The sequence below is a fragment of the Colobus angolensis genome, unplaced genomic scaffold (assembly GCF_000951035.1).
Source record: "Colobus angolensis palliatus isolate OR3802 unplaced genomic scaffold, Cang.pa_1.0 Scaffold15, whole genome shotgun sequence".
Lineage (NCBI taxonomy): Eukaryota > Metazoa > Chordata > Mammalia > Primates > Cercopithecidae > Colobus > Colobus angolensis.
The window spans coordinates 1,095,444-1,101,675 of record NW_012114599.1 but is presented as its reverse complement, the minus strand read 5'-3'; the positions used below and the strand labels follow the sequence as shown (position 1 = coordinate 1,101,675).

At 40.5% G+C, this 6,232-nt stretch overlaps 1 pseudogene; it reads right to left on the bottom strand.

The window, feature by feature from the left end:
* Positions 1-4,075: 4,075 nt before the first annotated feature.
* LOC105507509 lies at positions 4,076-5,805 on the bottom strand (annotated as a pseudogene).
* Between the last annotated feature and the right edge of the window lie 427 nt (positions 5,806-6,232).

Below are 6,232 nucleotides of genomic sequence, written 5' to 3'. Positions count from 1 at the left end.
TGAGCCACCGCGCCCGGCCACTTATCTTCTTTATTGTTTACACAAGATCATAAATTTCATGAGAGCAGGGATTTTGATGTTTTCACTACTGTTCTCCTGGTACCTAGAACAGTACCTGATGCAGAGAGTGCAGTAAATATTTGTGCAATGAGTGAATGAAAAATCTCACTCAAGGGCCTCCTCCATGAAACCTTTCCTGCAGCACCCAAGTTGAATTTCTCCCTCCTTCCTCTATGCCAGTGAACATCGGTTACCGCATTTACTACAGTGAAGATCAAAGACTGGTTTGTGGCCACATGGTGGTGGCTCAGGCCTGTAATCCTAACACTTCGGGAGGCCAAGGCAGGTGGACTGCCTGAGCTCAGGAGTTTGAGATCAGCTTGGGCAACATGGCAAAACCCCATCTCTACTGAAAATACAGAAAATTATCTGGGCATGGTCATGCGTGCCTATAATCCCATCTACTTTGGAAACTGAGGCAGGAGAATCACTTGAACCCAAAAGTGAAGGTTGCAGTGAGCCAAGATCTCACCACTGCACTCCAGCCTGCACAACAGAGCAAGACTCTGTCTCAAAAAACAAACAAAAAACAAAAAACAAAAAAAAAAACCCAGATTGGTTTGACATGTCTATTTGCCCTTCTAATCCGAACTTGGTTTATTTTGGTATCCCAGCGTCTATCTAGCACAGATCTTGGCACATGATAGATAAATACTCATTTAATGTTTCCTAAGTGAATGAATAATTGCTCAACATTAAAAAGTATTTCTATTTTTTAAGAAGATACTTCTCAGAGATTGATTTAAACAGTAAATGATACTTAAATTGTAATTTGATTGAAAACAACAAAAGCAATCATGCTTGCTTTAGACTGTAAAATCACCGGAGGCAGCCTTGGTTTTTTTGTTTCTTTTTCTTTTTTGAGACAAGGTCTTGCTCTGTCACTCAGGCTGGAATACAGTGGTGTGATCTCGGCTCACTGCAGTCTCGATCTCCTGAGCTCAGGTGCTTCTCCTGCCTCAGCCTCCTGAGCAGCTGGGACCACAGGTGTGCGCTACCATACCCAACTAATTTTTCTGATTTCTAGTAGAGACGAGGTCTCACTGTATTGTCCAGGCTGGTCTTGAACTCCTGGGCTCAAGTGATCCCTGCCTTGGCCTCTCAAAGTGTTGGGATTACAGGCATGAGCCATCATGCACAGCCAGGCTCTGGGTTTTATTGAGACTTTAGCACCATTTTCCACATGTCATAGAACATGATGGAGAGGGCTCCTGATCAGTTATCAAGGTGCAGTGTTTGCCTGGTGATCTCCCAGCTACACAGCTTGCTCGCGTCATAATGAAGACTATTGGTGTGTAGAGAAAATCCCTATTTTTCTTTGTTTTCTATCATGACCTGCAAGCCCTGCTAATCGGTGAAGTGGAAAAGAATAAAGATCTTTAATCACTGTTTGAATGTAAAATGCCCTTATTGGTTTCCTATCTTTAAATAACATTTTTCCATCAGTGTCCAGGAAGTAGTCAGATGTCAACTAAATAAAACTCCTGCCGGATGCAGTGGCTCACGCCTGTAATCCCAGCACTTTGGGAGGCCGAGGCAGACGGATCACGAGGTCAGGAGATCGAGACCATCCTGGCAAACACAGTGAAATCCCATTTCTACTAAAAATACAAAAAAATTAGCTGGGTGTGATGGTGGGCGCCTGTAGTCCCAGCTACTTGGGAGGCTGAGGCAGGAGAATGACATGAAGCCAGGAGGTGGAGCTTGCAGTGAGCGACATTGTGCCACTGCACTCCAACCTGGGCAACAAAGCGAGACTCCGCCTCAAACAAACAAACAAACAAAAACTCTTTTCAGTTGTTCACTAAAAACAAATATTTACGGAGAGATCATTGATTAGGGTCTGGCTGGGGCAGTCAGAGAGAGCTGACGGTGGTTGTTGGGTGGGAGCGGGGGATGCTGTAGTAGCAGATTTGGAGGGAAGATTATGCAAGGAGGAAAGCCGCAAAAAAAAGCCAGATCTCAGGCACGTCAGTATTCTAGTCAGGGGTCACTAGTAAAATTATATTGGGGTTAAACATTGTATTTGATAATTTTGCATTCTCTCCTAAATTTTTGTGTACTTTTCCTTATTTGAGTTCCATGAAATTCAAGTAAGGTAGTGAGGACACTATTTCCAATTTACAGGTGGAGAAAATGAGACAGCAAAAGGAGAAGTGGGTGGCTTACCTAAAGTCAGTGACTGATCAGGATGAGAACTGGGTACCTGTTGCATTGGCCCTTTCTACCAAACTATCTTCTGCTTGCTTCAAGGTTTTTTTGTTTTGTTTTTGTTTTACTGTTGTTGCTATCATTTAATTGCATGTGTATAGAGAAATAGAGAAAGAACTAGAAATGTTTTACATGGCCGTGATATGGAGTGTCTGCTTTGTGCTCAAGCACTGAGGTAGATTCAAAGAAAGGTAAAACACAGTCCTAGTCCTCCAGATATTTATAGCCTAGTTGGGAGAAAGACAATATACACAAACAAAAAAAGTAAATAATATTGTAAAGTGAAAAACAAGTTACAGAAGTGTGTATGCTAAAAATATTTATGAATTTTTATTCATTTCATTTATTTCATTTTGCTAAAAATATTTATACGATCAGTAGTGGGAACATAGACTATTCACTAATCTACTCAGAAGCAAGGACATATGGGTTCTTTATTTTTCTTAACTGATCTAATCTTCTCCTACCCTTCTAATTAAAGTTATCTGAGTCTCCTCTAGATTAAATAATCTCTGTTGATTTAACAGTCTATTTTGATTTAAAAGATATCTATTGGGTAAATATTCAGTCAATTCAAAATCCAATTCCCTAACAAGGCTGTCTCGCCCCTCCTCCTCCTCTTTCCCAAGCTGGCTTCTATGCCTGGGGTTACTTACCAGTCCTCCTGGCGCTGGAGTCAGGGAGGTGGGGGTTGATGAGGGGTGGGAGGTGGAGGCAGAGCTGGTTTTCACAGTGGGAGGCTAATCTGGTCGATGTGCACTAGCTGCTTCCCAACTGAGGCTGGGCTAATTTTTATTTTTAGTTTTTGAGACAGAGTCTCACTCTGTTGTCCGGGCTGGAGCGACACCTCCGCCTCTTGGGCTCAAGCGATTTTCCTGCCTCAGCCTCCCAAGTAGATGGGATTACAGGCACCTACCACCACGCCTGGTTAATTTTGTATTTTTAGTAGGGATGGGGTTTCACCATGTTGACCAGGCTGGTCTCAAACTCCTGACCTCAAGTGATCTGCCCTCCTTGGCTTCCCAAAGTGCTGGGATTACAGGTGTGAGCCACCGTGCGCAGTCTGGGCTAATTTGAGGTTCCCCTGGAGGGGTTCCTTCTACTGCACTGCCTCATTCTCCCAAGTAGCTGGGAGCCAGTTTAGGATTGCTATTCGGCCTCATCTGTCTAGCTTCTCCCATTGCTGTTTTGTCACTGCTAACCCCACCCCCATTCTGGCCTGGGATCTTCCTGAGATCCAGTTTCCTCTGGCATTTCTTTAAGGGAGTAAGGCAAAGGCTCCTTTGCCTTTTAATGTACCCCTTAATCTTTCTAGCATGATTTCCCCTTTCAGGTATTCAGTCCAGAAAGTGGCAGTCAGATATATGTGTCTATCTGGTTCCCCTTTCTGCATTTCCTTCTTTTTCACCATAACCCCATGAGCCAAAAGCTACAACCTCCTGACACAGTATATTTCCTACATCTTGAGACTTCTCTACTCTTGGCTTTTAGTAAAACTATGATTTAGTTGATTGGTTCTGCCTTTTCTTATGTAAATGGGAAATAAAGTCATTTTAAACATTATTTTCTCTGCTCTCAAAGTTTAGCTTTCAGAATTTTTTTTTTAGTTTTTATATGATAATCATAAACTTAACTCTGTAATCCAGCTAGACATGGAAGGGAATAAGAAAAATATGAAACTCAAAGAACTGCAGTGACAGCACAAAGATTATAGGATTTTACAAAGCAAATGGGGTAGAGGGGTGCTCTCCTGAGCTACAAAAGGAATGGTCTGGTGGTTATGATAAAACACAGGTCAACTTTATTAGAGTTGTCTATAGTCAGTAATGGTGATCTTCTTTCTGGTCTTGCCATTCTTGGACCCAAAGTACTCCGTGGCTTCCATGAAATTTATGCCCTCCTTCAGCTTTCCAAGACCACATGTTGCCATCCAACCACTCAGTCTTGGCAGTGTAGATTAAAAACTGCAAACCATTTGTATTGGGTCCAGCAGTTGCCGTGGACAAGAGGCTAGGACCTGTATGTTTCAGGATGAAGTTCTCGTCATCAAATTTCTCCTGTAGATGGACTTGCTGCCAGTGCCATTATGGTGTGTGAAGTCACCACCCTGGCACAGAAACCCTGGAATAATTCCATGAAAGCAGAAACCCTTATAACCAAATCCTTTTTCTCCAGTGCTCAGAGCACAAAAGTTTCTGCTGTCTTTGGAAGTTTGTCTGCAAACAGCTCAAAGGAGACACAGCCCAAGGATTTGCCATTGACCGCAATGTCAAAGAGCACAGTGGGGTTGACCACACCTGGTGCCAGGGGGTTCTGGGCAGCAGCATCTGCAAAGCACTTATAACTCTTAATGTTGGCTCAAAAATCTTATTCTTGAAGTAAAATCTGAATACTGGCTGTTTTTCCACTTTGTATTTCTGCTTTAAGAAAAAAGGATGCCTCATATAGAATGAGAGGTGGTAACATACAAGGAAGAGCAACAGAGAAAATCACATTAATATATTTCAAAAATATTTTCCCTGTTACATATGCATAGAAAAATAACCTGGAAAAATATACACCAAAATGTTAATAGTAGTCTTCTTTGGGTGGTGGCTTTTCAAGTTATTTTATTCCTTATATCCTCTTGGACTTTTTGTTTTGTTTTGTTTTTGTTTTTGTGGGTTTTTTTGGTGGTTGTTTGTTATTTAAAATTATGGTGTCACCCAAGCTGTAACTCCTGAACTCAAGCAGTTCTTCTGCATCAGCCTCCCAAGTAGCTGGGTCTATAGACATATACCCCTGTGTCCAGCTTTATCTTCTTGTATTTTCTGAATTTTAAAAAGTATATATATACACACACACATATATATGTGTGTATATATGTGTATGTATATGTGTGTATATATACGTGTGTGTATATATATGAACACATATATGTGTTTGTGTATGTATATATTCATATATATATATGTATATAGTTTTTGTAAACAGAAAAGCCAGTAAAATAATATCCATTGGCTGGGGTGGAATCAGGGAGTTTATGCAGCATGGACCTATACATAGAACTGTCTCAAGACTGTGCCCCCAAATCAATTGCCAAGTAAGTGATTGAGCCATAACTGTGAGGAATCCTTTTTGAATCACATCTTTTCTTTTTTCTTCTTTTTAAAAACTGAAATATATTTCATATATGATAAAATTCAGCCTTTAAAAATGTACAACGCAGTGGTTTTTAGTATAGTCACAGAGTTGTACACCACTACCACTATCTAATTTCAAAATATTTTCATTACCCCAAAAAGAGAGCCCATGTCCATTAGCAGTGACTTCCCTCTCTCTTTTCCCTTATCCCCTGGCCACCACTCATCTACTTTTGTTTCTTTGGATTTGCATATTTTTGATATTTCATGTAAATGGAATCATACAATGTGTGGTCTTTCATGTTTGATTTCTTTCACTTAGCATAATGTTTTCAAGGTTCATTCATGTTGAGTCACATTTTTCTTGATCTCTTCTGAAAATGTTTTCTCTCAGTGCCCCAGTAATACCCATATTGGTCCCTTGACCTTTGCTGTGCAGTCTATATGATGCAAAAATAAGTTAGACTACCTTTTTTTTCCCCAAAGTTACATTGCCTGTTCTATTGATAGGCTCAGTGGAACAGAAATTAATCACAACGAGTCACCAAAAAATTATATTTGACTTTGGAATACATCATAATACTGGAGGGGAAGTGGGGAGAAAATCGGTGTTAGTGTTAGGCCCAGTGATTTAGGTTTCTTAGAATCTAAGGTTGATATTATTAAAAGCTTATAGGAAACAGTACAAGTGCATGCTAAGGATCATGGTGTACAGACTGGATTCCACATTTTATTATGGATAATAAGCTCTCAGGTGGATATTAGCAACACTGGACAAAGAAAATATGTGTATCCTCTTGAACCTTTCTTATTTCATCATATTTGTTAGTACTGTTAGA